Genomic DNA, 19603 nt, shown 5'->3' on the forward strand with positions numbered 1-19603 from the left:
CTAAGGTATATCTCAAAGATATTCAAATTACTACCATCAAACATTGATACCATCCAAGTTGATGCATAACAATGGACGTATAATGATCGAAGTTAAGCTTGCATAAATTTTCAGTTGACCACGCACGACGCACTTACAATCAGCAAGAGGCTAGTGGTATGGATTAATGGATTCCACACAAATACATTCAACAAATTCTTTCATTCAATCTAACAAACTTGAAAAAATTCTAATCTAACTTGGAGGAATTGAGTACCTTGAATGCAATACAATACTTAAACAAAAATGACCATCAAGCCGAACAATGATTTATATTCAAATTTGCAACATTTACCAACAATTCTCAAAAGTCTCTCTCTTACAAATGAGAGGCAATGGGGTATATATAGAGTCTCATACAAAATGGATGGCTAAGATTCAATCAAAATCAAGGGCCAAGATCATGCCAACAAAGCCCTAGAGTTGCCCTAATTACGGTTTACATAAAAAATAGAGCCACCTGTATATGGCCCAATAGAAAGACACCTAGTCATCAAATAGGGAATCTTCTAAAAGATTCCGTCCTGCATCCCTTTCTCTCACAACATAATCCAAGAATCTAGCCAATACAAAATCTAATTCCTCCATGGAAATGCTGGGTAAGGTATCTTGCTGTAAATCAATCACGTCCAATGTATCCAAGCAAGCATCCAAGGTGTTCTCCCAATCTGGCATAAGCTTCTGCGAATTGTGAACATGAATCAACAAAAAGACCAAGTCATCCTTCTGACTCTTCTTGAAAGAGTCCAATTGATTGAAGTACATGAACTTCATTTTGTCTCTCAATTCTGCCAAGTGTAAACCATTGGCTTCACTGACATCAACTCCCAATAATTCTTCAGTTGAGGCAAGGATCTTCAACTGAATATTATGAATTGATCCCTCCATCTCCGCACAATTCTTTTGTGCACTCTTATAAGTTGATTTCTTCATGGCTAACGAACAATACCAGCCATGGAAATTGTATTTGTCTCCATTATGCACAATATTCTCCCTGATCAATGTGGACGTAGGAATCTTCTTCAAGGCTTTGAGGCACAAAATAGTCTTCTCCTGAATAGGTCAAAATTCCACCCAAACTCCCTCTAGATACTATATCCTGAACGTGAGTGTTGTTGTCTTGTCAAAAGCCTGGACAAAATGAGTAAAGAAATCATCCACCCGTCTCTTTGTATCTTCAATCCATTTTTTCACTTTCGAGAGTGTATCTCTTGCTGCCTCATAATGTGTATGTAGTCCACGATCAACTGCAATAGGGGAAATAAGGGTGGGATTCTCATGCCTTATCCCTACAATGTACTCTCTAAGTCTAATATTTTCTTCTTCATACTTCTCTTTCTTTTCAATCTCCCTCTCCAATCTTGCACTGATTGCCTTGAGAGTATCACCAACCTTCTGGAATTCCTGCTCTTTTGTAGTATAGCCAAGGGCAACTGAAGTAATCTAGAAATCCATGGGAGTAGCAACATCCTTCATCACATCTCCAATAGGAACAACCACCTGCGCAATCCGCATTTCTGTCTCATCTCTAACTATATGTGACAAAATCTAAGCCTTCTTTGGTTCTTTTTCCTTGTTGCTTCTGGCTAAGTACTCATCAACACCGTCACTAGGCTGCAGGTCTACCATCTTCTTACTTTTCTCCATACTCCTCATCAGCCAATCAGGAATAACAACCATCTCCATACCATCATCAGACACATCTCTCGATCAATCTCTCTCAATGCTGAGATAACATCATCATCATCAGGATTATCCTTAGTCAAATCATATACCTTCAAAAGGACAGTAGGAAATCCCGGCTGATCATCATCCTCATTAGGTGGAGCGGATGTAGCTGTGGCATATAAATCCTGAACATTAGGTGGAGCGGATGTAGCTGTGGCTGATGATTTTCTTGATTGATGAGACACAGGAATGATAGGTGAAGGAATGATAATCTTTTGCTTCTTCTTAACATCCTCAATCTTCTTCCCTCTAGCCTTGACTTCCTTGGTGTGTTCTTCCTTCGATTGGGGGCTTGACTCTCTTCATCTGCATGAATCCTTATGTCGCTGATAGTTCTTTGATCATCTTCGGAAGAGGATTCCTCCTGTATCATCTTTTCATATGTGAAGATAACACCCATGTCAACTAACTTGTTCATCTGACTGTCTACCCAACCTCGGGAGAAACTCAAGACTTCTCTCATCAATACATTCAAATCCGTCACTTCTTGTTCTGACCAATTAGGCAATAGAATAGCCTTCATCATTTCATTCTCATATTGTGGATACATATGATCACTACCATCTAATATCTGATTAGGAATGAGGAAAAGTCCACACTTCCTCATGAAATCCATGGACATTCTGGACCACATTCTTCTTTTCACTGCTTGTTCGTCCATCAGGTTGGCTCAATAATCTTCTATGTCCACTTTGTGTATGAACTTATCTTCCCTAATCCTCCCAACTTTCTTATTTGGATAAAATCTTTCATTTCTTTTGTATGTCGCAAGGCGATAAAATGCAAGTTCTTCAATCACTGTGCTAGATGCTATGACAGAATGGCAAACCTCCAATGTCTTCTCTATTGAAATAGGAAATGACATCCTTGTTCTGTGTTTGTCCTTCTGGATAGAATCAAACTCCAGAAGCTGTCTCACCACCTCGAGTAATATCATTCTATTTGTAGGATACCTAGGAAGCCTATAACGTTCGGATTGAAATCCATGAATCCTTAAGTATGAAGTGGGAAACTGTATGTACCATGATCCATATTTCTCTATCAGCTCTGTTGCCTCCATGGACAACCTTTTGTGGATTTTGCCTTGCAACATCCGTGTTACGTACATAGTGAATGCATCATTCACTCTTTTATAATCTTCAAATTGATACATATTCAACTGTGGATAACATTCATAACTTTTGAACTGTCCTTGTCCATTCTCGACTTCACCTTTGCATATGAATCCTTTATAAGAAACAAATCGTGCAAGTAGATACACGAGATAGGAAGTCATGGCGAATGACTTGGATCTCTCCACATTTCTCAGCTGAAAATCTAGATTGTCACTTATGTTTTTTGACCAATTGATCAATGTTCCCTTCAGGCAATCCTGGATGAAATAGAACATCCATCCATCATATATTGCACCCTGCGGCATCCCCATCACTCGGTTCAGCAGGAATACCAAATCGCTATATTCCTCTTTGAAATCTGTGCACATGAGTGTCTTGGGAGCATTGGAATGATGAGACCTAGGGTCAATCATCCATTCCTTGTTTACTATGGTCTTGCACGCATCCATCTTCTTATATCTTTCTTCATAGTCATCTTTTGTTCTATCTTTCATTACTGCTCGACGTGGAATTTCAAACACCTCAGCAATCGCATCCTCAACAAGATAGACAATAATGCCCTTATGAGTCTTGATCATTCGGGAGCGAGGATCATAACATTGTGCACTTTCCAGGATTAGCTCGCTGCACTGTATGGATTGTGGAAATCCAACAACCTAATAAATACCACTCATCATAATGTTTGCATAAGTCGGGGAAGGAATTTGGCTAAAAATTCCGAACATCTGCTGCCGCATCTGGTCCATGTTCAGGAAATGCATGTTTGTGTCTGTAATCTCCTTCCATCTGGATGACATCTTCGATTTTGGATAGAATCCCGTCTCAACTATCCTCCATTGTTCTTTCCGAATGCTAATTCTGGACTTCGACATTGCACCTGTATGAAGCTGGAAGTTAGCAACCTCGGAAAATCTTCCTGATAACTATTTTCAGAATTAAACAAGTTCTGATTTTTTAATGATTTAGACAAGTTTATGGATGGAAATCAAGAATTTTATCCACATTTTAAATGAATTCTAAAAATAGAACGAAAATATGACAAGAGTAGGGTATGAAACCCTCATGAAATTCACTAAAATCATCGTTTTCAGACTTAGCAAAGTCTTAGCAAAGTCTGAAGACACCTCCTTATACTTAGAAATTTCATCCAAATTAGAGTTCAAAGGAGTATACTGGATTGTGAAATGAACTAGGAAAGGTGTGAAAAATAGTGTTTTCACTCAAAAGTTGTCTGAGGACACCTTCCCAAGGTCAACAATGGCTGCCAGCAAGTCTGAAGACAACTTGCAACTCTACAAATTAGTCACTAAAAACATGTTGCAATCGCGTGTTATGCAAAAAAATTGATGAAAATAATTTTCCATGGTGAAAACAATCGATTCCGGGTGTGTATGTATTGCTGGTAAAATAAAAATTTTCTGAGGACAAGTCTGAAAAAGATGTGCTTCAGACTTACCAGCACCTTGCAAAGTGATAAGAAACCCTGGAAATGATGGAAAAAATGACTTATAAATGCCCTTCAAGTAAAATCGCTAAAGTAGGTAAGTTGCTGGAAATGATGTTTTTTTTGAGGACAGCCTGCAACAATGGCGTCTCAGACCCGCAACAGCAATAATAAGGTCTGAAAATGTTCAAAAAGACCTCACCAAATCACCCCCAATAAAAATCGCCTTAGTAAAGTATTGCTGGTTGGTGAAAGATTGGGTCTGAAAATGTGTTACCAGCTAACAATGGAGGTCAAATGGCACCCAGCAATGGCGAATATGCAGGTCCAGCTCAGTCTGAAAACAATGGCAGCCAACTAACACTTGACACATTCACCAAAATGCCCAAGTTAAAGGGAAATGCCCCCCCTAAGTCAAAATCGCCCAGCAAAGGAGAATGGCGCCACCCCAAGAATTCGCTTGAGGCTCTCCAAACCACTCAAATGGTGTCTAAAAAAAAAATTTCGCCTGAGGCTGGAAGTGCAGAAAATAATCATCAAACATGATGAACTTCAGCTTCAATGGTGCCAAGAGAATATTTCACCAAAATCATCCAATTGGAAGAAAATCGCCAAAAATCTGCCAAGAAGAAATCAAGAGGAGATGGCAAGGATGGCATAAGGAAGTTAAAGTCTACCTTGGTGAAAGATGTCTAAACACTCATCAAGTCCGCTATGCATAATGCCATGCAAAAGTTAAAGTTTGCCATGCACAATAGCCAATTAATGTTGAAGTTCGCCAAGAAGAAAGGAAGAAATGACTAGAGAAACAAACAAACATGGCATGAAGCACATGAAATCCACCATGGACGAAGGTTTAAACAAGTTTGATGTTGGAAAAATAAACTCAACACTTGGAATATATTTATATTTTTCCAACACTTGAAGAAATTTTGGAAAATTTTCGAACTCAAGAAGAATCTAGAAGATTCCATGCCAACTTGTTCAAAGAGAAGATTAAGTTTCCATTTTGGAAGAGTCTAGGTTCAATAATTCTAAGAAAAACACATGAAGTTGCTAAATAATGGAACTCTTCAACTCTATATCAATTCAACTTGTCACTTTCAGTCCATTCTTAATATTGAAGATTGAAGTTCGATGGTGAAAAGGATTTCTCTCTCGAGGTTAAAGAAGATAGATTTTTGAAGGAAGATTTTCGAAAGAGGAAGTAAATTTTCTGAGTAAAGAAGAGAAGTTCTTGAAGTAAAGATAGATTTTCGTCAAGAAATTGAGTCTCAAGAAATTCAGTCAAAAGTATAATTTCGAAGGTTCAAGATCCGAGTTTGACTGATTTCTTTCATCCCTCTTCTATCTTAATCACTTTTTCTCTCAAAATTCGCTAGGCCAAATTCTTCCATTTTCAGTCTGATGTTTTACAGAAATTTAGCTTTTTGACAAGCTGAAAGTGAAAATTTCGAGCAGAAGGTCCAAAAATCAGAGTCAGAATCTTAAATTTTTGTGAAAATTATTGTCAATTTTTTTTTTCATGTTTATTGCAGGTTGATGACTGTTGGTGTTGGAAATAAGCCACACCCGGACCGACGATGGACTGGTCCAAAAGGGGCCAGTAGCTCAGTGGTAGAGCACTCCAGCAGCGTATGGTAGGTCCTAGGTTCGAGTCCTAGCTGGTCCATGTCTCAACATGGTATCAGAGCCAGGTCCAGGCTAGGAGCCCCAAGCACATGAGAGGTGTGGCTTAAGGGGGGGTGTTGGTGTTGGAAATAAGCCACACCCGGACCGATGATGGACTGGTCCAAGAGGGGCCAGTAGCTCAGTGGTAGAGCACTCCAACAACATATGGAAGGTCCTAGGTTCGAGTCCTAGCTGGTCCATGTCTCAACAATGACCACCAAAGGAGGACCTTCAAGAAAAGTTCAGATGAGGTTCGCCAATAAAGGATTGCAGCCAGAGTCAAAGATTAATTCAAAATGGAAAAATGTTATAGACACCAACCTCGGGCTCCTGGATTTCAAAGATTTCAAAAGGAGAATGTATGGGCAAGATGGACTCTTGCCAACATCTATTGCTCGTCGGATGATGAAAAATGGCATTGTCCAAGCAGATAGATTTCCACCAGTTATGGAATGTGCTGAGCTTATGGTTGAATGTGTCATACACTACAATGCCCAAGAGAGAAATCATTGTGCCAGATGGGAGAGTATTGGCTCATCTTGGAGAGTTAGCCATTCAGGAAGCATTTGGGATCCCAAATTACAACCAAACCTCATACAAAACTAAAGAAGAAACCAAAAAACTTTATGACGACTAGATTGAGCTTTGTGCAACAAATGCCAACAAGTTGTGGCTAGAGAAGCTAAGGCCCACCCTCAAGAGAGTGCCGTAGAAATTGCTTTGTACTGACTTCAAGGAGGACTATGGTGATATCATTTTACTACTGAATAGAGTAATGGACAGTCCTTAGGGTGTGCCATTTGAAACATGGATGTATTATTTCATTGACAAGATCACCTCTGGAGTCGGAGTGTTCATTTGGTCTAGGATAATTAGCGACAACCTGAATGAACAATTGAAAAATTTGGAAAGGACGAAGACCTTTTACATGAGCTCTTACATTGCCTACTTATTGGCAAGAAACTACAAATATACAAGATTGTTTTGCAAGGGCATAGTAGGCAATGTCAAGATTGAATTTAAGTCATACGACTGTAATCCATAGTTGCAGCTTAGCGAGAAGGCCCACGTCTAAAAGGTAACGATGCATTTTTGATGTACATTACCAGAACATTGCAAGGAGGAACTCATCAGAGGCTCACTCAGGATGCCAAGAGCTTGATAAGCAAGTATGGATCCTGGTTTACCTAGCCAAGATTCACATACATAAGAGTCCAAGGATTTACTAGATGTCCTTACAGACTTCCGATTTATCCCACTAACAGAATGATATTGCTCGAAGTCCTTAGACAATTGGAAACATATCAAGGCTTCCAAAGAACAAAGCAGAAGGCGACCGTTTGCTTTCCATTTTTCATTAGAAATATGTTGGGGTCTTGCCCAATGACGCAGGCAACTAAGAATGCCAAGTTAGAAATGCAATGGTATCCATTTACATCTTATCCATTTAGAGCTAATTTCGATCCTCACAACCATATTGGATCAATGAATGGAGAAAGGTACAAGCATAGGGTTGATTTGGAGGATTTTTGGACAAATGGTGCGGACGAGTTCGATATCAGGAAAATATTATGGTCTAGATTGCTAGTAAGCTTGATCAAAACAACAAAGCTTTTTGGTGTGCCTGATCAGTTAGAGGATGATGGAGAGTACACTTAGCCGAGCTTTGATGAAAATTGGCCTCTTCCTCTTGTGAAACGGTCAAAACTAGAGCTTGCAGATTTAGTCACTTTAATGCGGCCAGTTGTCAAATATTCACAATATAGGGTTGATTAGCAAGTCCAAGTGCTAAGGCGAAGAAATTCGTCCCTCAGTTATAACTTGATGGGCGAAATGAAATAAGCGTCCCAAAGTGCCGAGTCAATTGAAAACACACTAATTCCAGAAAAATGAAGGAAGCAGTAGAGAGCTCTTCAAGGTCAAAGGGGAAGAAAGTTGTGAACGAGGAACTTGCATAGAAGAAGCATAGATCAGAGCCATCCCATTCTTCCATGTCTGGGAATGTGAACGATGCGTTAACTATTGAGGATGAATCATTGGCTGAAATAAAGATTCCTTCTCGAATTCATGAGGGAAATATGGAGTCAATCCAACAGGAAGATGAAGAAACCCCATCTCCTATAGGCACGAAGATACTTGAATCAGAAAATGAAATGGATATTCTGGGCGAGGAATTTTAGGAGGGAATGATTTCCGCTCTTCAAGGAGGTTAGGATATTCCATGTGAAGAAAGTAATCAGGAGGAAGGCATTGAACAACCAATGATTCTTGATTGGTTGAAGGAAAGGTTGGAAATAAAAGTACCTATTGAAATAGTCCTGGAAGAAGATGACACGGCCGATTTCTTGGCTAGATTAGGGAAGGTTGCTACAAAGAAACCAGCTAAGAGATTTTCCACTATCTAGAGAGATGAAATTGGTTGCCGTACAGTTCAGATTGCTGTACCGAAAGTGGACAAGGCAAAGGAGGATGTTACTCCTTAGGAGTATGAAATCACCACCATCAACTTAGGACCAACTACAAAAGGTCAAGAGGTTGAGACTTGGATAATTTAGTTACTTCCATGAAAGTGAGATTGGAAAAGGAGATAGGAAAGAAAAGAGAATACGAGAGGGAAGTTGAGCGCCTAAAGGAATATATTCAACACTTGACCAGGCCTCTTAATCAAGGTGATGCAGTGGCTCCTCCGCTTTTGAACTCTTCACAGGAAGCGATCAAAGGTTTTGAAGAAGAAAAGATAATAGCTAGAGAGGCCAAGGAGTGGATCGTGAGCAAAAGTGGAGAAACAACCACATTTGTGGAAAGATTAATGTTGGCATATGGACAGGCTTCCTTTTTGCTCTCTAGGATTGTGAACATGGTAGAAACGTGGGAAAACCTTCATGATGTCTGGACAGAATTATCCCATGCCTTACAGTGTTGAAAGGAATTCCTAAGCAGGAATTGATTGATGGAAAAGTAATCACAGCAGGAGATGCATATGATTACAACACATGGCACTGGGAATTGGTTGCATGGAGTGAAGTCCTAGAAAGAGTGAAGGTTGATAGTATAAGGCTGAGGAGCAGATTAGAGAATTTCAAAACAAGATTTTCCTTACAGCTATTAATCTGCTGGAGAAAGAGACCATCCGAGAAAATGATATGAAGCTGGAAAGTCTAAAACTCAGATTTTAGGAGATTTTCTTTGCCATCACTGGACCAGTCCTAAAGCAGAATTTGACTAAGGCATCGAATTTCTTGTCCATTTGGGATGCCTTCCAGAAGTAGGAGTTGGAATGGGAGATTGCTTTTGCAGCATGTGCAGATGATTTGGACGGATTGGAATTCAAGGTCAATATGCTGCCACATGTCACAATGGAGGTCAGCCTGGTCGTGTCCAGGTTCATTGAACATACTGCCACTTGAGAGGATAAGGATGCACCTTCCTAGGAGATTGCTCCTCGCGCCACTTGTCCTTCATTTATTTGTTCTTGTTGTTATTTTGGGAAACCCTAATTGGGATTGTTATGTTTTGATCTTAGCCGTTGATCTTAGTTGATCTCGGCCTCTCATTTGTTTTTTGGAACACTATATAAACTCATATTCTCTCATTTTGTTGTGGAGAGATTTATGAAATTGTTGCTTAGAGCTACTTTGATAATATAAGTTCATTTGCAGTTTGCTTTAAAACCTTATTGTTATCAAGTGGTTGCATGGTTGCATATTTTCTTCCACAATATAGAATAGATTTGCTTAGAGTAAATTTGCTTTCAAAGTTGCTAAATGAATGAAGGATTTGATAGTGTAGGTTGGGGAAACAATTGCTCATACTTTCTTTGAATGAATGTTTTATGTTTAATGTGTAAAGTTAGCCCGAGCTTATCATTGTGGATGCTTTAACTCTTACTTTGGATAAATATTGTTCATTGGATGGTATTATTCATAGTATAGAAATCTTTGGTACAACGCTAGAAGATTGCACTTACTTTGCATAGTTGTCCTTAGAGTGGCGAAGCAGAGTATTTGTTATTGGTTTCACCTAATCTTTGCCGTCTCTTGAGTTCTTAGCAGTAGCATAGAGTTTCTAAACCCTTTCCTTTAATCCTTTTTTGAAGTCCAAAATTTGAAAATCCAAAAAAAGAGAGCAGTTACTGCCAAATTCTACACCTGCTTCTAATAATCTTATAGATAAGAACATTGTCACTATAGGGTACACTAATAACAATTATGAGTTCTTGGATTTTTGCAGTCTTTACCTTGATGCAATATGATGGACACTGCTGTTTCCTTCCATGGATAACTAATTAGTTCTAAGGTCTTCTCTCATATCCAGAAATGTAGTTTTGGCTTTCAAATAACTTGGACCTTTGCACCATTGTGGGACTTCATTAATGGCCTTAATTATCTTTTACCAACTTAAATGGAAGCACCTTTGCATAGATGTATTTAACAGCCAACTCATAGTTATAAATCCTTGGATTCATTGTAGAAATCCCTTCCAAGGCTCTCATGTTGTGTGAAAGTGGAGTCCTTTCCTACTAAGAAGTTTGAGAAGACTATAAATATGAATGTAGCAGTGTAATGTGTTTATATTTAGCATGTAAATTTATCCCACGTGTTGTGCCCATAGAAACGAGAGTCGTGAGTCTTGCCTAGAGCAAGTCCTGGAGAATCTCGAGTCCCTGAGACTCGGCTAGGGTCACTCGGCTTGGGACTCACTAGGACTCATAGGTAATTGGTTTAGTAACACGAGGTCAATTATACAATTAAGTATACACTCAGTGAATAAGTGAAGGAAAGGATACATAACGTGTCCATTTTATTTTTTCTGTTTCATCTTTTTCTCTCAATTATGCAGGTCCTATGTACAGTTTTATTTCTATCATGGCATCAAATTTTTAGGTTTGAACATGAAGGTGTGGTCCGCGTTTATGCCATTCTTTGGCACAGACGGTTTACAAGTTGTTGGTCATTTGGTGTGATCTTCGTTATCCCTTTTTGCAACATTTAGGATCTGAGGTGATTTCAGATCTCTGTGTTTGTGGCCACCATTGATCATTGTGGTTACAAAGATCTCAAAGAGATGGTGATCTTCCCATTTGATATGTGCCCAGCAATGCTAAGACCACCATTTTTTGGGTGTGATAGTGTTGTGGGTGGTGTGTTCTATTGTTATTTTGCTAGTGCTCTTTGCAGTTTTTGTGCAGTCATAGTGTGGCATGGCAGGGCATTTGGTACATTCTGTAATACCGAACCAAATAAACAAAACCATTTTGGCAGGGTGTTTAGCTGCTGCGAGTGGCAATTGACAGCGTGTTGGATGCTCAGGGTCACATACATAATTGGAGGGCTATACCAGGTGTTGTTTTGTGGCTCTGTTGAGCATCTTTTACAGGCTGCAGTTGAAGGTTGTGGGGGATGCCTTGAGAGTGTGGGAGGTTGGAGATTACGGGGGGTCGCGTGAAGTTGAGTGCAACTTCAATGCATGTCACTAGCTTGCGTCTACATATAATAAAAATACAGAAAGTCATATCAATGAAAAGAAAAAAAAAAACTGCTTAGAGAATTTGAAGTTTACAATTGATTTTTAATTAAATCATTTTGAAAACATTCTCAAGTTCATCCCGCTTCTCTAGCATATTGTTCACTTGGAGTTATTGTTTGGGCATATGGAGGCTTTCTCGAGCCTTTTTTTTTTTTGAAACGTGGTGTTTTCCTGAGCTCCACATATTTGTTGTAGCTGGAATTCAGTTTCAGTACCTCTAGATTCAATTTCCAGCCATTTTTGCTGAGCTATTATCTTATGTTTTAAAGTTATATTTTGTGGACTCCTTTTTAGTTATTTAATGCTTTTTTTTTTTTGCCTTGTTAGTACATGTTTGCAAAGTTTTAGAAGCAAGATCCAGAAAACTCGTAAAGACATTTTTTTATCTTCTCTATCATCTCCATTTTTTTTTCAGTGATCTATCATTTTAGATAAGCTATATTTCCCATAAAGGGTATAGTAAAGTGAGGGGTGCTGTGACTCCAATACCCATGCCTTAGATTCAAGACCTTTCACACCATCTCTTTTGGCGCCACTATTCTCTTTTGTATCACTCTACTCTCTTGTACCAATCTCTTCTATGTAACACAAGGTATATTAGGAGGATTTTATCAACTTGAATGGAAGCACATTTGCAGATGTGTTAGACAACAAACTCTTAGTTATCTCTCTTGGTTAATAAGTGTTGATGTGTTTTTTATGCACAATCAAACGTAGAATAAAATATCAAGGTACCTGATCCTCTCTTGAGCAAAGTCTCTCAAATGCTAGGCTTCACGATCAAATGAGACAACTACAAGGTTACAAAATGTTAGGTCTTGACTTGTGGATAAACTCAATGGTTTGATGTGATAATGCTGGAATCACAAGGGGACTTACGTTGTACGTGAATGCTTGAATACTTGGACGCTGTTGGAACTCGAGACTAACTCATCTAACAAAGAAAGATCAAAGGGAAAGGGCTTAGAGAGTCTAATCTAATCCTAGGAATGTAGGATATAGTGAATGACTTGGTGAGACTCTGTTAGACTTTGCTTTGACATCAATGAACAACTCCACAAAACTAGTGCAATCTTCTAAGGTAAAGTTATAGATGTTCAAATTACTACTATCAACATCAATACCATCAAGGCAATGCATACCAATGGACAAATAATAATTGAAGTTAGGTTCGATTCATATTTTAGTTGACCACATAAGGCAAACTTACAATCAACAAGAAGCTAGTGGTATGGATTAAACGAATTCCACACTAATCATCCACAAAATCTTCCATTCATCTAATCAACATAAAAGTAAATGAGAATTGGAAACCATGCAACTTGTTGAAACAACACATTTCACCATATCTTCAATGAAAAGAGTATACTCATTTACAAGTCTTAGCAACAATTCCTTCTTCTCCTAATCTGCTCTACTCCTAACTTCAAATGATCTAACTACTAAATATCTTCTACTCTTCTACTGCTAACTCTTAACCTTCTCAAATGAGAGCACTGAGCCTTATATAGAGGTCTCATTACAATGAATGGTTCAGATTGATTCACAATCAATGGCCAAGATTACAAGATAAAACCCTAATTAGGGTCTGTTACAACCATCATTACATTGACTAATGAGAGATGAGGGTAGGTAAGATAAATAATATTTAATGCAGCAACACGTGTCACCTGTTCTCTCCTTGAATGAATGCTGACTTGGTACCCTTTGATTGAACAAATGGTGACTGGGAAGCCACCTCAGCCTGCCTTAGACTTGATCAATTTGCCTTGAATATTCTTCATGATGCTTGGAATTCCTTGTTGTAGTTCCTGATTTCTTGATTTGAGATCCTTTGTGCTCATGTTTTGAACTTGCTTTCCTCATTTGTTCACCATCATAGTGAGGTCCTCTTCATGTTTAATCTAGTCCACATCTTTGCTTTTGGAATCCTTGTTCCGAAATCCTCTTCCAATCTTTGAAGTGTTGATCTTCCTCATCCGCATTTGTTAGCAGACCTGCAAAACAAACAAACATTGAATCAAACACCAATAGGATAAACTTTATTTCAACTTTGGTGGAAAATCGATCATCACAAGGTCAGATCGGTTCCTAAAACATCCACATTATCTTTGTCCATTTCTTCACTTGGTGGAAATTTAATGCCTATAGGGATTTCCTTGTCATTGATCTTCATTTGAATTGATTTGTTTGTTCCTTTGTAATTCTACCCTAAGTGGAAATCTGATTGCCATCAAGACTTGTTGTCCTTGAAAATTTTGTTTGATTTGATCACAATTTGATGGAGTGGAAATTCGAACACCATTAGGACACTTCAATGTACCTCACTTTGTCCTCACAAATATTTTTCCAGAAATAATTAAGGTTCCGATTTCAAATAGTTTTCAAACCTGTAAGCTCATGAAAATCAGAAATTCAACATTAGGTAACACAAATTCTTGAAAATACAAGAGATTTGATCAAAATTTGGAAAATTTGTCTTCAGGATACCTGATTTTCATACTTAGGATAAGTCTGATTGCAATAAATACATCTGAAGAGGCGCTTGCAAACTCAGAAAATGACATGTTTGATGGAATCTCAGGTCTAGTTTAGTATAAAGTCTGAGGACACCCCTGAAAATGGTTGATTTAGGTGCCGGAAAGTTGTCTCAGATTTGCTTTTCTGAGCACCAAGTCTGAATACACCCTCTAAGGTCTGAAAATGAATAATTTCGGTGTCTTTATGATGTTCCAGGTTGATGGAAGTCCGAAGATACCCCTGTAACTTAACTTCAATGGCTGGGAACAATGTCAATCATGGCACCACACCAACTTGCACTGCAATTCGTCCTCAATTGACTGAAAATGAACATGTTTTGCCTTAGATAATGGCTGGGCACAATGTCTTTGGTTTGAGAATGATAGCTGGAGATGATGTTTTAGATCTGGACCAGCAATGTCGTTTCCCTATATTGCTCACAATCTCCTCCAATGATGGTACCCTTGGTGTTTTGATGGGACTTTGGTCTTGGATGGCTGGGAATGACCACGTCTTGGCACAAGAATGAGAGTTGGGAACAAAGTTTGCAAATAAATGACAGCTGGAAATGTTGTTTCAGTCTTCAATCAGCCATGGTGCCTCTCCTTTCAGCTCAGCAACCTTCAACCATGAGGCAAGTGATGCCTTAGATAAAATCGCCCCTTACTCCAACAATGGTGAACTTCAAATCAGCTCCTTCAGTGCATTCAGTCACTTTATAATAAAATATAAGGGGCTGGGCTGTGTCTTTATTCATGTTTTTACCTTGAAAACTAAGTTACTAGATTCTTCTGTGCAACTGCTGGGACCTGGTTCGGTTTGCCCAAAATTCTGGTTCGTTGGAAATTCGCCCAGGGTTCATATTTTTCCCTATGGGTTCGATCAACAAGACCCAGAGAAAATTTTGACCCCAACAACAGAACCTGAGGAGAATTTGGGCGATTTGACCCATTTTTAAATTTATTTTTTAAGTTTTCTTTTTGATTCTTTTGTCTTGCAAATTCAAAAGAGTGTATTTTTCAAAGGGAAAAGAATAGTGATATCATTCACCCTATACTAGGTGCATGGATAGAAAATTTGATTCAGATTTTGAACTGTTTATAATTTAAATCTACTATAGTTGTGTTTCATGTGTGTTTAATTCATTACAAACAGCTATTCACTATCATGTCATTTTCTCTTCAAACTGGGTGTGTGGCTATGTAAGCTCTAATGGGTTAGGGCAATTAAAAGAAAGCCTAGGGTTATTACATTGCTATTAGAGACAACAAACCTGCCAGCCTTTTGAGTGTGTGTTGTGTATGGAGCTAAGCATGGGCCTTGGAAAGAAGCTAGAAGATGAGTCACGATAGTTAGCGTCTAGAATTGAAGGTAGGGGTAAGAAGATGTTGGATTGGGATGAGGATTGGAGAGCCTTCATGCAAATACAACAAATAGCACATAGCTAGGAACAAATGGCAAAACAACAAGAGCAAACAACATAAATACTTCTTCAAATGTTGTAAAACATGAACAATTCTAACAATTCCACGAAATCTACACAAAATGATGGAGTAGAAGGTAGTAACTCAAATAAAATTGTGGACCTACATAGCCTATATTCTTTCCTAGAGTTGAGTTGACACAAGAAGATGAAGAGTTGAATCCAATAGAAAATGATTTCAATGCTTGCATAGATTTATATTCAAAACTTGATCTAGATTTAGATGTCAAATCCCATTTGTATATATTTGTTGCTGCATATATATATATATATATATATATATATATATGTTTTTGTACGGACGAACCCAAAGCGAACCCGAACCCGCCCCCCCCAAAAAATGAACGAATTTGCGAACGAGAATCTCAAACCAGAATCCGATTCCAAACCGGGACCGACAACTTAGCTTGAAAAGTCACCACACAACCAATGTGGGATTAAAATTTGCCTTTTACTAGCCACAAGGGAAAATAGATATACATTGGGATTCAACACTTAGCATTAATTTCACCTTCTTTGACCATTAAATATATGTGGTAAGGGAAAATCGATGCTAATTGGGACACATTAACCTTCAAAATTTCACTTGAATTCAATCTTCAGGCACTTGGGGAAATTCGAGCCTCATCTGGACACATAATTTTCATTTTAATTCATCCAATTTGCACATTATAACCTTGAGGGGAGAATTGACCCCCATTTGGACAAATTAATTCCATCACTTAATTCATTTGCATCCCCAAATTCACTCCATGGGAAAATTGATGGCCATTTGGACAAACAAATTTGATCATTTCATGCAAAAATGCTCCTTGTGGAAATTCGCCCTTCATTGGGACTCAAAATCCCATTAAAACTTGTCAAATTCCATCAAAATACCTCCAAGGGAAATTCGAACTCCATCTAGACATGAAAATCGTGTTGTTTTCTATTATTTTATCCCCAGTGGAGAATTGAATTCCATCGGGACACAAACTTGTTCAAGTCCTTGCATGTTTATTCATTCTTACCTCATTTTGTTCCACTCCACAATGAATGTGGGATAAATATTATAAAATACCAGCCTGGTGGAAAAACATGGGTCATTTGGACTCACTTCCCTTGTACATTTTTGCTCTCAAAGGCCTGTTGGAAAAACAACCTCCATCGGAACAATTTTAGTGGAGAATCCAGATGCATTGGGATTTTCCCCAAAACACTTGAAACTCGGTGGAAAACTTCTCCCATCGGGATAGAGTCCATTTATACCTTAATTACATGGGGGAAAAACGTCTCCCATTGAGACAATGGTGATTTTTGAAAAATAAATTGAATGAATGATTCAATAATCGGATAATCTATTCAACAATATACAAGCGTATATAAAGAGATTACAAGGACGACGTTCTAAATTAAGAACAAGTCGTTTAAAGTGAACTACCAAAAAGCTAAACGCTAAATAAAGCTTAAAAGCTAATTAACTAAAAAGAAAAAGCTAAATGCTAAATAAAGCTTAAAAGCTAATTAACTAAAAAGCTAAATGACCATTAAACAAGGAACTAAATATAGGTGACTAAAATATAATTAAATATTCTAATACCCTCCCTTAATGGTCATTCTATCTACTAACTACCCTACAGAAGACACTGCAGGTCTTTTGATCACAAATGAAAAGAACACTCTGCTGTGGTGGAGACCCTCCCTGGATCTGAAAAATGTTAATGACCAAGAATACCAAAATCCATCCAACCTAACGTTGGGTAACCAAACTGAAACCCGAAACCATGATTTTGAGGAAAATCGGCAAACCCTCCAAAACTGAAGATACAAATCATCATTTTTGTGGAAAAAAAGGGTAAAAACCCTTGAAACGATTTTTGTGGATAAAATCGAACAAAACCCTGAAACTTTGCATGGCAAGAGCCAAAACACCACGTGGTAAGATACCTTGAAACAACAACTTTTAAATATAAAGATGAATAAAGATGATACAATATCTACATACTTTTCAAGGATATCTGAAGTAAAAGACCAATTACAAACTATTGGAAATGAGGTAGATGATCAAGAAATCTCTGTCATAGCCCTAAGAGGATTACCAATTTCATGGGAATCCTACATTCAATGTATTAGCAGAACACCTCCTTTACCCAAATTTGAACAACTTAAGAATGAGTGCATTCAAGAGGAATCTCGACTAATCTCAAGGGGATTAGGGCCAAATAAAGAAGGAGAAATCCAAGCACTCATTACAAATACCTTCAACAAAAAGAAAAAATTATCCAAACGGAAGAGAGGAAATAAAAACCATCAGAAAAGAGATATATCTAAAATTCAGTGTTACAAATGTGACAAGTATGGGCACACTCACAGGAATTGTCCAGAAAGGAAGAAAACACAAGCTACTCTAGCCGAAGTCAAAGGAGAAAACTCGCTTTTCTTCTTAGCCCTATCAAGCGAAATAAATACAAATAAAAACACTTGGATCATAGACAGTGGAGCATCAAGACATATAACTGGATTCAGAAATCAGTTTGAAACACTTAACGGGCATTCAAGTGAAGAGGTCACTATTGGAGATAACTCCACATATCCTGTGAAAGGAATTGGGACCTGTACTATCAAACTAAGAAATGGAGTATCTCTACAATTAAAAAATGTTTTGTTTGTACCTGGAATAAAAAGAAATCTAGTCTCAATCTCAGGCCTAGTTGATCAAGGATATCAGGTTACCTTCAATGAAGATAAAGTTCTACTCTGGCCTAAAAACACAAATATCAAAAATGCCATAACAGTAGGTTCAAGAGATGGTAGCCTGTATAAACTATGCAGTGATCAAAAGGAAGCACTAAATCTTGAAGTTTCAAATAATAATGAAAAATGACACAAAAGATTAGGACACCTAAGATATAGTGCTCTATCCAACATAAAGAAGATTACTTCAGGACTACCCCAACTAAAATCTGAACACACAAGCATTTGCAAAGGATGTGCCTTGGGAAAGAATGTGAAAGTTTCTTTTCCCACAAGCGAGCACAAATCAAAAGTTATTTTAGAATTAATTCACTTAGACCTATGCGGTCCCATGTCAACACCATCCCTAACTGGATCTTTATACTACATAATCTTTGTTGACGACGACTCTCGAAAAACATGGATATATTTTCTAAAGTGCAAAGACTCAAATGAAGTACTATCTAAGTTCAAAAAATTCAAGGCACTAGTAGAAAACCAGTCAGGGAAGAAAATTAAGGTGTTAAGATCCGACAATGGAGGAGAATATACATCTGACAACTTCAAAGACTTTTGTAATTCCGTTGGGATTAAGAGGGAGTATATTGTACCATATAATCCACAACAGAATGGAGTGGCTGAAAGAAAGAACAAAACCATAATTGAAGCAGCAAAAGCCATGATGCATGACCAAAATTTACACACTTCATTTTGGGCAGAAGCTTCAAATACAACTGTCTACATTCAATACAGATGTCCACACTCAGTTCTAGAAAACATAACTCCATAAGAAGCTTTTACAGGGAACAAACCAGACTTGAGTCATTTAAGGATATTGGGCTGTCCAGTATATATACATGTTCCTAAAAAAAAGAGGGCGAAACTAGAACCATCCGGAAAAAGAGGTATCTTCATTGACTATAGTGAAAATACTAAAGGATATCGCATTTACATTCCAGGGAAAAAATATGTTGAGATAAGTAGAGATATAAAGTTTGAAGAAAACACTACACTTAAAGAACCTGAGGATGATAACATTACTAAAGAAGAAGAAGATCACATAACTGAGATTGAGAGGGAGAATATCATAGAAAATTCCGAACCTTCGGTCACTGAGAGGGATGACATCATAAGAGCTTCTGAACCTCTAGTTGATGAAAATATTGAAACACTCAATAACAAGAAAAGACCTCTATGGGCAAGGAAAATGATTGAAGAGAATAATGTAGAACCAAATGAAATTTCCAAAGAAAATAAGAGAACAAGAACTCTAAAATGTTATACTGCACTTCTAACCGAACTTACAAATTCTGAACCAACAAATGTTAGAAAAGCTCTATCAAAACAGGCTTGGAAAGATGCTAT

At 37.9% G+C, this 19603-nt stretch overlaps 1 protein-coding gene across 1 annotated transcript in view; it reads left to right on the top strand.

The window, feature by feature from the left end:
• Positions 1–19603, top strand: part of LOC131069017 (protein transport protein SEC24 C) — a 109281-nt gene that overhangs the window by 74364 nt on the left and 15314 nt on the right. The window lies entirely within an intron of this gene.

The sequence above is a fragment of the Cryptomeria japonica genome, chromosome 4 (assembly GCF_030272615.1).
Source record: "Cryptomeria japonica chromosome 4, Sugi_1.0, whole genome shotgun sequence".
NCBI lineage: Eukaryota > Viridiplantae > Streptophyta > Pinopsida > Cupressales > Cupressaceae > Cryptomeria > Cryptomeria japonica.